Raw genomic sequence first — 16,845 nt, forward strand, 5'->3', positions numbered from 1 at the left:
AAGATTTCATTTATTTATTTGCCAGAGAGAGAGAGAGAGAGAGAGAGTACAAGCAGAGGGAGTGGGAGGCAGAGAGAGAAGCGGGGTCCTTGCTAAGCAAGGAGCCTGATGTGGACTCGATCCCAGGACCCTGAGATCATGACCTGAGCCGAAGGCAGATGCTTAACCGTCTGAGCCACCCAGGCACCTCAAGAGACTCATTTTAGACCCAAAGATACCTGCAGACTGAAAGTGAGGGGATGGAGAAATGTTTATCAAAAAGAAAGCCAGAGTAACTATACTTATATTGGACAAACTAGACTTTAAAACAAAGACTGTAATAGACAAAGAAAGGCACTATATAATAATAAAGGGGACAATTCAACAAGAAGATACAATAATTGTAAATGTTTAGACACCCAACATGGGAGCACCCAAATATATAAAAGAATAACAAATATAAAGGAACTAATTGATAATAATAGTAGTGACCTTTAAAACCCCAATTATATCAATGGACAGATCATCTAAACAGAAAATAAACAAGGAAACAATGACTAAACGACACACAGATGGACTTATCAGATATATTCAGAATATTCCATCCTAAAAGAGCAGAATACACATTCTTTCAAGTGCACACTGACCATTCTCCAGAATAGATCACATATTGGGTCACAAAACAGGCCTCAGCATATACAAAAAGACTGGAATCATACCATGCACCTTTTCTGACCACAACACTATGAAACTAGAAGTGAAACACAAGAAGAAATCTGGAAAGATCACAAATATATGAAGGTAAAACAACATGCTATAAAACAATGAATGGGCCAACCAGAAAATCCAAAGAAGAAACAAACAAACAAACAAAACACATGGACACAAATGAAAATGAAAACATAACAGTCCAAAACATTCTCTAAGAGGGAAGAATGTAGCAATACAGGCCTACCTCAAGTAGCAAGAAAAATCTGAACCAAGCATTACACCTAAAGGAGCTAAAAAAAGAACAACAGATGAATCTAAAGCCAGCAGAAGGAAAGAAATCATAAACATTAGAGCAGAAATAAGTGATACAGAAACTAAAAGAATAATGGAACAGATGAATAAAACCAGGAGCTGGTTCTTTGAAAAAATTAATAAAATTGATAAACCTCTAGCCAGACTTATCAAAAAGAAAGAAAAGGGACCAAAGTAATCACAAATGAGAGAGGAGTAATAACAACCTTGCAGAAATACAAATAATTATAAAAGATTATTTTGAAAAAGTACATGCCTACAAATTGGACAACCTGGAAGAAATGCATAAATTCCTAGAAACAGAAACTACTGAAACAGGAATAAATAGAAAACTTGAACAGAATGATAACCAGCAAAGACATTGGATCAGTAATCAAACTCCCAACAAACAAAAGTCCAGGACTAGGTGGTTTCAACAGATAAGCTCTACCAAACAACTAAAGAAAAGTTAATACCTATTCTTCTCAAACTATTCCAAAAAATAGAAAGAGAAGGAAAATTTCCAAATTCATTCTATGAGGCCAGTATTACCCTGATACCAAAACATGATCAAGATACCACTAAAAAAAGAGAACTGCAAGCCAATGATGAACATGGATGGAAAAATTCTCAATAAAGTACTAGCAGATGGAATCCCACAATACGTTAAAAAACCAAGCACCACAATCAAGTGAGATTTATTCCTGGGTTTCAAGGGTGGTTCAAAATTTGCAAACCAGTCAATGTGATATATCACAGTAAGAAAAGAAAGGATAAGAACCATATAATCATTTGAATAGATGTAGGAAAAAATTTGACAAAGTACAATATCCATTCATGGTCAAAGCCCTCAACAAAGTAGGTTTAGAAGGAACACACCTCAACATAATAAAGGCCATATATGAAAAACCCACAGCTAATATCATCTTCAATGGGGAAAAACTGGGAGAGCTTTTCTTCTACAGTCAGAAACAAGACGGGATGTCCACTCTAACCACTGTTACTCAACATAGTACTGAAAGTCCTAACTTTAGCCATCAGGCAACAAAGCAAGGAAGAAGTAAAATTTTCACTATTTGTAGGTGACATGATACTTAATATAGAAAACCTGACAGATTCTGCCAAAAAACTGCTAGAACTGATAAACAAATTTAGTACAGTGCAGGATACAAAATCAACATACAGAATTCTGTTTCATTTCTACACACAAATAATGAAGCAGCAGAAAGAGAAATTAAGGAATCAATCCCATTTACAATTGTACCAAAAAGAGTGAGATACCTTGGAATAAACCTAATCAAAGAGGTGAAAGATCTGTACTCTGAAAACTATAAAACACCGATGAAAGAAATTGAAGATGACACAACCAAATGGAAAGATATTCCATGCCCATGGACTGGAGGAACAAATATTGTTAAAATATCTATACTACCCCAAACAATCTACACATTTAATGCAATCCCTATCAAAATACCAACAGCATTTTCACAGAGCTAGAATAAACAATCCTAAAATTTATATGGAACCACTAAAGACCCCAAATAGACAAAGCAATATTAAAAAAAGACAAAACTGGAAGCATCACAATTCCTGACTTCAAGCTATATTACAAAGTTGTAGTGATCAAAACAGTATGGTAGAGGCTCAAAAATAGACACATAGATCAATGGAACAGAATAGAAATCTCAGAAATAAACCCACAACTATATGGTCAATTAATTTTTGACAAATCAGGAAAGAATATCCAGTGAGATATATTTGTTATCTCTTCAATAAATGGTGTTGGGAAGACTGGGCAGCTACATGCAAAAGGATGAAACTGGAACACTTTCATTGCCATACACAAAAATAAATTCAAAATGGATCAAAGACCTATATATGAGATAGGAAACCATAAAAATCTTAGAGGAGAACACAGACAGTAGCATCTTTGATATCAGCCATAGCAACTTCTTTCTAGATATGTCTCCTGAGGCAAGAGAAACAAAAGCAAAAATAAATGATTGGGACTTTATCATGATAAAAAGCTCCTGCACAGCAAAGGAAACAATCAACAAAACTAAAAGGCAACCTACAGAATGGGAGAAGATACTACAGATGACATATCTGATAATGGGTTAGTATCCAGAATATATAAATAACTTATAAAACTCAACACCCCAAAAATGAATAGTCCAATTAAAATGGGCAGCAGACATGAGTGGACATTTCTCCAAATGACCAATAAGACACATGAAAAGATGCTCAGCATCACTGATCAACAAGGAATTGCAAATCAGAAATACAATGAGATTATTTCACACCTGTCATAATGGCTAAAATCAACAACAAAAGAAATAACAGGTGTTGGCGAGGATGTGGAGAAAAGGGAACCCTTTTGCATGTTGGTAGGAATGCAAATTGGTGCAGCCGCTCTGGAAAACAGTACGGAGATTTCTCCAAAAGTTAAAAACAGAACTACCTTCCAATCCCGTAATCACACTATTAAATATTTACCAAAGAATACAAAAATAATGGGTGCCTGGGTGGCTCAGTTGGGCAACTGCCTTTGGCTCAGGTCATAATCCTGGAGTCCCAGGATCAAGTCCCACGTCCAGCTCCCTACTCAGCGGGAAGCCTTCCTCTCCCTCTGACCCTCCCCCCTTCTCATGCCCTTTCTCTCTCTCTCTCTCAAATAAATAAATAAAATCTTTTAAAAAATACAAAAGTACTAATTCAAGGGGATACATGAACCCTGATGTTTATAGCAGCATAATTTACAGTAGCCAAACTATGGAAACAGCCCAAGGGTCCATCAACTGATGGATGGATAAAGAAGATATGGTGTGTGTGTGTGTGTGTGTGTGTGTGTGTGTGTGTGTGTGTGTGTATACGCAATGGACTATTATTACTTATCGATAAAAAAGAATGAAATCTTGCCATTTGCAACAACACGGATGGAGCTAGAGAATATTATGCTAAGTGAAGTAAGTTAGAGAAAAATACCATATGATTTCACTCATATGTGGAATTTAAGAAATGAAGGGGTAAAGGGGGTAAAAAAGAGAGAGGCAAACCAAGAAACAGATTCTTAGCTATAGAGAACAAATTGAGAGTTACCAGACAGGAGGAGGGTATGGGGGGATGGGTGAAATCGGTGATGGGGATTAAGGAGTGCACCTGTTGTGATGAATACTCGGTGTTGTATGGAATTGTTGAATCACTATATTGTACATCCAAAACTAATATTACATTATTAACTAACTGTAATATAAATAAATACTTTTTTAAAAAGGAAGTGGGGGGAAAGAAAGGCACTTCCCTGGATTAAAGGATCTCTTTTGATCAAGGTTGTTTGTTGGTTTGTTTTTTTAAATCTGCATATACTTCCAAAAAGTTTGTATTCAAGAAAGCTAATAAAAGGCAATTTAGAGAACAAACTGAGGGTTGATGGAGGGAGGTGGGTGAGGGATGGGCTAAATGAGTGATGGGTATTAAAGAGGGCACTTGTGATGAGAACTGAGTGTTATATGTGATGAATCACTAAATTCTCCTGAAACCAATATTGCACTCTATGTTAACTAACTAGAATTTAAATAAAAAATTGAAAAAAATGAAATGTAAAAAAAGGCAATAGAGATAATATCCAATTATGATTGCAGATGTATCTATTTTTTCTTTGATTTCATTACTTTTTGATTCATATATTTTGAAGCTATATTATTGCATTAGTTACATTTAAACTGTTGTATTTTCCCATTGAATTTACTTATTATGACACATCTGTATCTCTAGGAATGCTTGACTTAAGTCTATTTTGTCTAATATTAATAAAACCATGGCAGTTTGTTTTTTTGTTTATTATTTTTTTGCTTCATGTTTGCTGATCTTCTATCTTTTCATTTCAAACTGTAACCTTATATTTAGAGTAAATAACACAGTTGGGTCTTAAAAATTTCCCCTCTAACAGCTGTCTTTGAATTGGGATGTTTAGTCTTCCATCTTGCAATTTTTTTTTTGAGATGACACATTACCTACTTATTTGAAATCCTTGATTCTAGAAACACACTGGGCCTTACAATATGGATAAAAGTCTCAAGTGATTCTAATAAAATCAACACAGAAAGAAAACTAGCTCTAAATCACAGATAAACATCTGAATTTAATTTTCAATGATCACTTGGTATCTTATATCATTGCTTTAAAATATGTGTACCTAACAGCCATGAGCTAAGGTCCTATCAGGATACTGATAAAGAGGCTGTCTGAGTGTACCTGGGTTTGGGTGATTGGCAATCTAAGTGACAATGTATCTGGAACATATATATTTTCCTATTTGTCATTGTTTATACATTATTTAATGCCTGGATAGTCATCTGATAAGGTACAATGGAAGAACCACTCCTCCCTGCCCCCACTCCATGCAGATAGATACCCAAATACACTGGTGGAAATTAATTTTCTGCCACATGTCATAAAGTCACTATAGGAAAAATACATTAAGCACATATTTACCACCCCCACAGGGGAGAATGAAGCTCAGTTATATAACGAACATCAGGAAAGTCCATGGTGCAAATTACAGATTAACAAAGTTCATGAGTTCGGTGGGCGCCTGGGTGGCTCAGTTGGTTGAGCGACTGCCTTCGGCTCAGGTCATGATCCTTCAGTTCCTGGATCGAGTCCTGCATCAGGCTCCCTGCTCAGCAGGGAGTCTGCTTCTCCCTCTGACCCTCCCCCCCCATGTGCTTTCTCTCTCTCTCATTCTCTCTCTCAAATAAATAAATAAACTCTTTAAAAAAAAAAAAAACAAAGTTCATGAGTTCAAAACTATTCTATCTAAAGTCAGACTCTCATTCCACTTACTACTTGAATTTCCTATAAAGGTTTTTTTTTTTAACTTTTTTATTGTTATGTTAATCACCATATATTACATAATTTGTTTTGGTGTAGTGTTCCATGATTCATTGTTTGTGCATAACACCCAGTGCTCCATGCAGAATGTGCCCTCCTTAATACCCATCACCGGGCTAACCCATCCCCCTACCCTCCTCCCCTCTAGAACCCTCAGTTTGTTTTTCAGAGTCCATCATCTCTCCTGGTCCTATAAAGGTTTAAAGTAGGACCTTACATGCAAATAGAGAAAGTCAAGAAATCTTTTTCAGATCTGTGTAGGCTGGAGGGGCAAACATTTAGGTTACTAATGTAATTACAACGAAGAATGTATTTTTTAAAAATATTTATTTGAGAGAGAAAGAGCGAGCTAGAGATGGAGGGAGAGACAGAGACACCCAGCTCGGAGACTGATACAGGGTTCCATCTCATGACCTTGAGATCACGTCCCGAGTCGAAATCACTGAGTGAGTCAGACACTCAGCAGACTGATCCACCCAGGCACCCTGAGGAATGTATTTTTAAGGGAAAAAAGTTTGTAACAATAACAGTTCTCTCCAATTCACAAATCATTACTTGAAAAAGAAATAGTAGGAAATAAAAGGTGGGGTGCATTTAAAAGGCACTAGATTCACTGACCCTGGGGCCATTCTGGAGATACCATGCAGGAAATCTGGAGTTATGTAATATTTATTTATTTATTTATTTATTTGAGAGAGAGAGAATGAGAGATAGAGATTTGAGAGAGAGAATGAGAGATAGCATGAGAGGGAAGAGGTTCAGAGGGAGAAGCAGACTCCCTGCTCAGCTGGGAGCCCGATGTAGGACTCGATCCCAGGACTCCAGGATAATGACCTGAGCCAAAGGCAGTCGCTTAACCAACTGAGCCACCCAGGCACCCTATGTAATATTTCTTTTATCTTCTTTATTGAAGTATGATTGACATATAACATTAGTTGCAGATATACAATACAATAATTTGATTTGTATATATTGAAAAACTATCATAGTAAGTCTAGTTAACGTGTCGGCGTATGTAGAAAATTTTTTTTAGTCTGATAAATTTCAAGATTAACCCTCTTCGCAGCTTTCAAATATGCAGTATGTTATTAATTATAGTCACCAAGATTATACCTTTTAACCCCCTTCACACATTTTATCCAAACCCCACCATGTGCCTCAAGCAGTCACTAATCTGTTTTCTGTATCTGAGTTTGTCTTTGTTTGTTGTATTTTTTAGATTCTGTAAGATCATACATTATTTGTCTAAATCTGACTTATTTCACTTAGTGCAATGCCCTCAAAATCCATCTAGGAGAAATTCTTTTTATGGCTGAATAATATTACATTGTGTATACATCCTACATTTTCTGTATCCATTCATCCATCAGTGGACGCAGGTTGTTTTCATATCTTGGCTACTTATTAATGCTACAATGAACATGGGGGCACATACATCTTTTTTAAGTTAGTGTTTCCTTTTTCTTTAGAGAAATACCCAGAAGGGGAATAGCTGGATAATTATGGTAGTTCTATTTTTAATTTTTTTTGAGGAACCTCCATATTGTTTTCCAAGGTGGCTGCACCAATTTGTAGTCCCACCAAGAGTGCACAAGGGATTCTTAACTCCATATCCTCACCAACATTTGTTATTTCTTCTTTTTGAAAATAACCATTCTAACAGTTGTGAGATAATATTTCAGTGTGGCTTTGATTTGTATTTCCCTGATGATTATGGTGGTGAACATCTGTTCATGTTACCTATTGGCCATTTGCACATCTTCTGTGAAAAAAAATGTTTATTCACATATTCTGTCCATTTTAATCAGATTTTTTTTTGGCTGCTGAGTTGTAGGAGTTCATTATATATTTTGGATATTAACCCCTAATGAGATATGGTTTGCAAATATTTTCTCCCATTCAGTAGGTTGCTTTTTCATTTTGTTGATTTTTTTTTCACAGTGTAGAAGCTTTTTCATTTGCTGTAGTCCCACTGCTTAGTTTTGCTTTTGTTGTTTTTAATGTCATGTCTGAAAAATCATTGCCAAGGTTTATGTCAAGTTGCTTAGCCTTATATTTTCTTCTAGGAGTTTCATAGTTTCAGGTCTTACATTCAAGCTATTAATCCATTTTGAATTAATTTGAATTAAAGCAATATAGTGTTCCAGATTTATTTTTTTGCATATGGCTGTCCAGTTTTCCCAACACCATTTATTGGAGACTATCCTTTCCCCATTTTATATTTTTGACTCCTTGGTCATAACTTAACAATATATGCATGGGTTTATTTCTGGACTCTGTATATTCTCTTCCATTGATAGATCCATTTTTATACCAATACCACACCATTTTGATTATAACTTTGCGGTTTCAAATCAAGAAACATGATGCCTCCAGCTTTCCTCTTTTTTCATAAGACTACTTCAGCTGTTTGGGGTCTTTTGTGATTTCACACAAATTTTAGGATTGTTCATTATACTTCTGTGAAAAAATGTCATTGAAATTTTGATAAGGATTGACCTGAATCTGTAAATAGCTTTGGGTAGTAAGTGCATTTACCAGTACAAATTCCTCCAATCTATGAGCGTTGTATTTATTCCATTTATTTGTGTCATCTTCAGTTTTTTTTACATCAATGTATTGTGGTTTTTAGAATACAGGTCTTTCACCTCCTTGGTTAAATTTATTCCCAGGTATTTCATGTATACAATATAATGATTTGATATTTGTACACATTGTAAAATTGCCACCACAATAAGTCCATTTAACATCTATCACCTTACGTAATTTTTTTCTTGTGCTGAGAAAAAGCTCTCCTCACTTAGCAGCATTCAAGTTTGCAATACAATACTATTAACTATAGTCCTCATGTTGTCCATTAAATCCCCATAACTTACTTTAATAACTCAAAGTTTGTACCACTTCACCTGTTTCTCCCACCATCTGCTCTCCATTTCTGACAACCACCAATCTGTTCTGAGTTGAATTCTTTTTGTTTTTAGATACCACATATAAGTGTGCTCATACAGAATCTGTCTCTGTCTGACTTATTTCATGAGTGTAGTGCCCTCAAGGTCATCCATATTGTCACACATGGCAAGATTTAATTTTTTTGTGACTGAATAATATCCATTATACATACACACAAACACACCACTTTTTCTTTGTCCATTCATCAGTCAGTGGATATAGTCTTTCCTCCCATATCATGGCTATTATAAACGCTGCAATGAACATGAAAGTGCATATATCTTTTCAAGTTAGTGTTTTCATTTTCATTGGGTAAATACGCAGAATTGGAATTGCTAGATCATATTGTAGTTCAATTTGTAATTTGTTGAAAAATTTCAATGTTATTTTTCATTGTGACTACAACAATTTACATTTCTACCAACAGTGCAAAACATTCCCTTTACTCCACATCCTTGCCTACACTTGTTATCTCTTGTTTGTTTTTAATAATCATTCTAACAGGTGATTAGCTGTTGGTTTTCAATAATATCCATTAATGAAGTGATAGCTTACTGTGGTTTTGGTTTGCATTTCCCTGATGGTTAGTGATGTTGTGCATCTTTTCATGTTTGTTGGTCTTCTGTATATCTTTAGAAAAAATATCTAGTTCCTCTGCACATTTTCATAATCATAGCGTTTGATTTTTTTTTGCTATTGAGTTGTACAAATTCTTTATATATCTTAAATATTAACCTCTTATGTGATATGACTTGCAAATATTTCTCTCATTCTGTAGAGTGCTTTTTCACTTTGTCGATAGTTTCCTTTACTGTGCAGAAGATTTTTAGTTTGATATAGGTTTTTCCTTTTGTTGCCTTTGCTTTTGTTGTCAACTCCAAAAAATTCATTGCCAAGAATGATGTTCCAGAGCTTACCCCCATGTTTTGTTTTAGGAGTTTTATAGTTTCAAGTCTTATATTCAAGCCATCAATCCATTTTGAATTTTTGTCTATAAACTAATATCGTGGTCTAGTTTTATTCTTCTGTATGTGGCCATTCAGTTTTCCCCACACCATTTATTAAAGAGATTGTTTTCCCATTTATATTGTTGGTTCCTTTGTTGTAAGTTAATTGCCTGCACATGTGTGAGTTTATTTCTTGGCTCTCAATTATTTCATTGGTCTTTGCATGTCTTCTTATGCCAACACCATACTGTTTTGATTACTATAGCTTTGTAATAGTGTTTGAAATCAGGGCAGGTAATGCCTCCAGCTTTGTTTTTTGGTCAAGATTGTTTTGACTGTTTGGGGTTGTTTGTGCTTTCATACAAATTTTAGGATTTTTTTCTATTTCTGTGAAAATTGCCTTTGGAATTCTGATAGAATTAGTTAGACCTATATCTGTTGATTGTTAACTCTTCCAGTTCGTGAGTAAGGAATATCTTTACATTTATTTGTGTCTTTAATTTCTTTCATTAATATTGTATAGTTATCAATGTACAGGCCTTTCACTCCCTTGATTAAATTTATTCTTAGATATTTTCTTCTTCTTGATGCAATTAGAAGTGGGATTGTTTTCTCAGTTTCTTTCTGATAGTATGTTATTAGTGTATATAAATGCAAGGCAGTTTTGTTGATTTAGTATCCTGCAACTCTACTGAATTTGTTTTTTCATTCAAGTATTTATTTGGTAGAGTACTTAGTTTTCTATATATAATATCATGTCATCAGAAAATGCTGACAATTTTACTTCTTCCATTCTAATTTGAGTGTATTTTATTTATATATTTTTTGCCCAATTGCTCTGGCTATGACTTCTAGTAATACACTGAATAAAAATGGCAAGAGTTGGTCCTTGTCTTATAAGTGATCTTGGGGGAAAACTTTCAACTTTTCACCATTCAGTATAATACTAGCTATGTGCTTGTCATACATGGCCTTTCTATTATGTTGAAATATGTCCCCTCTATACCCACTTAGTTGGGAGTTTTTATTGTGAATGGGTGTTGAATTGCTCAAATTTTTTTTCTGCAGATGTTGAGGTGATATTTTTTATTAAAGTATGGTTGGCATGCAACATATTAATTTAAGGTATACAACATAGTGATTTGACATTTATATACCTTATGAAATGATCACAGTAAGTCCGGTTCCCATCTGTCACTATACATCACTATTATAATCCTATTGACTATATTCCCTGTAGTGTACATCCCTGTGGCTTATTTATTTTATAGCTAAAAGTTTGTACCTCTCAATCCCCTTGAAATATTTTGACCAAGCTCCTGTCTCCATCCACTTTGGCAACCACTGGTTTATTCTCTTTGTTTATGAGTCTGTTTCTGTTTTTGTTTTATTTGTTTTTTTTGTTTTTAGATTCCACATATATGTGAAATCACAAGGTATTTTCTGTCTGACTTATTTTACTTACATTATACCCTCTAGGTCCATCCATGTTGCTGCAAATAACAAAATTACATTCTTTTTATGTCTGAGTAAAATTCAATTGTATGTATATACCACATCTTTATCCATTCATCTATCAGTGGATACTTAAGTTGCTTTCATATTTTGGTTATTATAAAAAACGATTCAGTGAACATAGGGTCATATATATCTTTTTAAATTAATGTTTTCATTTTCTTTCTATACCTGGAAGTAGAACTTCTAGGTGGTATGGTATTTCTATTTTTAATTTTTTGAGGAACGGTGATACTGTTTTCCATAGTGGCTGCACTAATTTGCAATCCCACCAACAGTGCATGATGGTTTTCTTTCCTCCGCATCCTGGGCAACACTTGTTAAATCTTATCACTTTGATGATACTAGTCATTCTGGCAGGTGTGAGGTGATATCTTGTGGCTTTGATTTGCATTTCCTTGATGATTAGTGATGTTGAACATCTTTTCATGTGTCTGTTTGCTATCTATATGTCATCTTTGGAGAAATGTCTATTCAAGTTTTCTGCCTATTTTTAAATTGGATTTTTGCTCTTTTGGTGTTGAGTTGTATGAATCTTTCATATATTTTTCATATTAACCCCTTATCACATGTATAATTTGCAAATACATTTTCTCATTCAGTAGATTGCTTTTTCATTTGGTTAATGGTTTCCTCTCTGCAAAAGCTTTTCTTTTGGTGTAGTACAAGTTGCTTGTTTTTGTCTTTGTTGTCCTTGCCTCAAAGACATCCAAACAATTGCTAAGACAGAAGTCCATGCATCATTTACTGCCTGTGTTTTCTTTTGGGAGTTTTATGGTTTCAGGTCTTATGTTTAGGTTTTCAATCCATTATGATTTCATTTTTACATGTGGTATAAGAAGGTGGTCTACCTTCATTCTTTCACATGTAGTTGTCCAGTTCCTGCACCATTTATTGAGGAGTCTGTCTTTCCCCATGGTACATTATTACCTTCGTCACTGTAGATTAAGTGACTCTACAAGTGTGGGGTATTTCTTGGCTCTCTAGTCTGTTCAGTTAATTAATGTTCCTGTTTTTGTGCCAGTATGTACTATTTTGATTACTATAGCTTGGTAGTATAGTTTGAAATCTGGACCATGATACCTCCAGCTTTGTTATTCTTAAGATTCCTTCAGCTATATTCAGGGTCTTTCATGGATCCATGCAAATTTTAGAATTGTTAGTTTCACTTCTGTAAAAAATGTTATTGGTATTTTATAGAGATTGCATTCAGTCTGTAGATTGCTTTGGGTAACATGGACATTTTAACATTAATTCTTCCAATCCATGAGCATTGCATATTTTCCATTTGTTTGCATTGTCTTCAGTTTCTTTCATCAATGCATTGTAGTTTTCAGAGTACAGGTCTTTTACTCCTTTGGTTAAATATATTTCTAGGTATTTTATTCTTTTTGATGCAGTTGTAAATGGGATAGTTTTTTCAGTTTCTCTTTCTGACACTTGGTCATTAGCATATAAAAACACAACTGATTTTTGTATATTAATTTTGTATTCTCCAACTTTATTGAATTTATTAGTTCTAACAGTTATCTGGTGGAGTCTTTAGGGTGCCTAAACATATAGTATCATATCAACTGCAAATAGTGAAGTTTTACTTGTTCCTTATCATTTGGGATGTCTATTTCTTGTCTTATTGCTGTGGCTAGCACTTCCAGTACATGTTGAATAAAAATGGAGATAGTGAAATTTTTACACTGTTCCTGATCTTAGAGGGAAAGTGCTAGTTTTTCACCATTGAGTATGATGTTAGCTGTGGGCATTTCATATATGGCCTTTATTATGTTGAGGTACGTTCCCTCTAAACTCACATTGTTGAGGGTTTTTATCAAGAATGAATGTGTTATTTTGTCAAATGTTTTTTCTGCATCTATTGAGATGAATATATGGTAATACAAACTTTCAGAAAGCAGGGATACCCATAGTTATTTGCATAATTTGACATTTTAACAATATTAACTCTTCCATTTTGTGACCATGGACTTTCTGTTTATTTTTATTTGCTTCAATTTCTTTCATCAGTGTCTTGTACATTTTGGTATACAGGTCTTTAACTTCCTTTGTTAAATTTATTTCTAGGTATTTTATTCTTTTTGATGCAGTTGTAAATGGGATTGTTCACTTAATTTCTCTTTTTGATAATTTATTATTAGTATATAGAAAAGCAACAGGTTTCTGTATATTAATTTTGAATCCTGAAAATTTTCTTATTTATTCTAAGAGTTTTTTTGTGGAGTCTTTAGGTTTTTTTTTTTTTTTGTATAGTTTCATGTCATCTGAAAATAGTGACAAATTTAATTCTTCCTCACCAATTCAGATGTATTTATGTCTTAATCTTGCCTGACTGCTGTTGGTAGGACTGCTGGTACTATGTTGAATTGCAACAGTAGGCATTCTTGTATTGTTCCAGGTTTTAGAGGAAAAGCTTTCAACTTTTTACTATGAAGTATTATGGCAGCTGCAGGTTTGCTACATATGGCCCTACTGTGTTGGGGTATATTCCCTTTATATGCCCCTGTATATATCCCTTTGTATATATGTTGAGAGTTTTATCATGAATGGATGCTGAATTTTGTCAAATGCTTTTTCTGCATATATTGAAATGTTGATATATTTTATCTTTCATTTTGTTAATCCAATGTATTATGCTGATTTGTGGATATTGAACCATCTTTGTTCCCCTGGATTAAAGATCACTTGATTGTGGTGTGTGATCCTTTTAGTATATTGTTGAATTCAGTTTGCTAATATTTTGTAAAGATTTTTGTATCTATGTTCATGATGGATATTGGACTGTAACATTTTTGTAGTTTTAATGGCTGGTTTTGGTATCAGGGCTGGTCTTGTAGAATGAAATTGGGAGTGTTCTCTTCATTTCTTTTTTGGAATAATTTGAGAAAAATAGGTATTAACTCTTCTTAAAATGTTTAGTATAATTTATCTATGGTGATGTCTGGTCCTAGACTTTGGTTTATTGGGAGATTTTTGGTTCCTGATTCAACTTTATTATAAGTAATCAGTCTGTTTAGATTTTTTTCCCTGATTCAGTCTTGGAAGATTGTATGTTTGTAGAAATGTATCCAATTCCTTTTTGTGACTAATTTATTATTTGTTTGTTGTAGTCTCCCGTAATCCTTTGTATTTTCTTGGTGTTGGTTGTAACTTCTGTTGTTTTATTTCTGATTTTGAGTCCTCTCTTTTTTTTTCTAGGTAAAGTTTTATCAGTTTTGTTTGTTTTTCAAAGAATGAGTTTAGTTCTTGCAGTCTTTTATGTTGTCTTTTTATTCACTATGTTATTGATTTCCACTCTGATCTTTATTATTTCTTTCCTTCCACTAACTTTGGACTTTGCTGCTTTTTCTAATTCCTTTAGGTATAAGGTTAGATTGTTGGAGGGCTTTTCCCCTGCTCTAGTACTCTCGTTCTTTTGTGCACTCTCTCTTTCTCAAATAAATAAATAAATCTTTAATGATGGACTCTGAAAAACAAACTGAGGGTTCTAGGGGTGGTGGGGGGATGGGTTAGCCTGGTGATGGGTATTAAAGAGGGCACGTTCTGCGTGGAGCACTGGGTGTTATACACAAACAATGAATCATGGAACACTACATCAAAAACTAATGATGTAATGTATGGTGATTAACATAACAATAAAAAATTTAAAGGGAAAAAATCTTTAAAATAAAGTAGTCTCTTTATGTTTTTCCAGTTTTTTCCCCAGTAATTGATTTCTAGTTTCATACCATTTTGGTCAGAAAAGATGCTTGGTATCACTTAAATTTCTTTAATTTATTGAGACCTGTTTAGTGGCCTAAAATGTGGTCTATCCTGGAGAATATTCTATGTATACTTGAAATGTATATATATTTTGCATTGTTTGGATGGAATGTTCTGTGTATATCTGTGTGAATTCCATGTGGTCTAGTGTGTTGTTTAAGGCCAATGCTTTCTTATTGACTTTTTTTTTTTTTTTGGTGGATCAACTATCCATTGAAGTAAGTAGAATGTTGAAGCTCCCTACTATTACTGGATTACTGTAAATTTATTGGTTAATATTTGCTTTACATATTTAGGTGCTCCTATGCTTGGTATATAGATATTTACAATTGCTATATATTCTTGTGGAATTGACCCTTTTATTATGTAATGCCCTTTTTTGTCTCTTGCTACAGTTTTTGTTCTAAAGTCTTTTCCCTGATATAAGTATTGCTACCTCAGCTTTTAAAAATTTCATCTGCGTGTAATCTTATTTGATTTTTCACTTCCAAACTAGATGTGTTTTTAGTTCTTATGTGAGTTTTTTGTAGGTAATATATAGATGGGACTTGTTTTTTATCCATTCAGTCTCCTTATATCTTTGATTGGAGCATTTACTTGATTTACCTTTAATTATTGATAGGTATGTACTCATGACTATTTTGACACTGTTTTTTGGTTGTTTTTGCAGTTCTTCTCTGTTCCTTTCTTGTCTTGCTCTCTTATTTTGTGATTTGAGAAATTTAGTGTTAGTATTCCTCTCTCTTTGAGTATCTGTTATAGGGTTTTTGTTTGTGGTTACCATGAGGATTAAATATAATACACAATGTAGATAGCAGTCTACTTTAAGTTGATAACTGCTTAATGTCCAATATATTCTAAAAGCACTTTCTTTTGCTACCTTCCCATATATTTAGTATTATAATGATTTGTTACCTATTTTATATACTAAAGAAAGGTATTTTTTCTTTTATAATTTTCTTCTACTTATGGCCTTTTCTGCTAAAGAAGACTCTAGCATTTCTTGTAAGAAAACCAGTTTAGTGGTGGTGATGAACTCACTTAACTTTTGTTTGGGAAAATCTTGATCTCTCTCTCTCTCTCTTTTTTTTTTTTTTTGGAGGTTTTATTTTTTATTATTATGTTCAATTAGCCAATGTCAATTCTGAATGATAACCTTGCCAAGTAGAAAATTCTTGGTTTTAGGTATTTTCCTTTTTACTCTTTGAATATATTTTGCAATTCCCTTCTGGCCTGAAGTTTTATGGGTATTACCTTGTATAGTTGTTTTTCTTTTGCTGCTTTTAAGATTCTCTATCTTTAAGTTTTGGAAATTTTAGTTTCTATATGTCTTAGTGTGGGTTTCTTTGGGTTTCTTTTGTTTGGGGATCTCTCAATTTCCTGGACCTGAATGTCTGTTTTATTCCCCAGGTTAGAGAAGTTTTCAGAAATTATTTCTTTAAGTTTTCTTCCCCTTTTTTGGCCTTCTGAAATTCCTATAATGCAAATATTAGTATTCTTGATGTTATCCCGGGGGTCCCTTAAATTGTTACCATTTAAATTTTTTTTCTTTTTGCTGTTCAGCTTGGATGATTTCTACCACCAGATCTTTGAGACTGCATTTTTCATTACTGTTATTCTTCCACACTGATTGTTTCTTTTTTTATATTTTCTATCTTTTTGTCAAAGTTCTCACTGTATTCATCCATTCTCAGGTTCAATGAGCACCTTTATGACCTTTGCTTTGAACTCTTTATCAGGTCCATTGTTTATCTCCATTTCATTTAGCTCTTTTTCTGAGTTTCTGTCT

This window comes from Zalophus californianus, chromosome 2 (genome assembly GCF_009762305.2).
Source record: "Zalophus californianus isolate mZalCal1 chromosome 2, mZalCal1.pri.v2, whole genome shotgun sequence".
NCBI classification, from domain to species: domain Eukaryota; kingdom Metazoa; phylum Chordata; class Mammalia; order Carnivora; family Otariidae; genus Zalophus; species Zalophus californianus.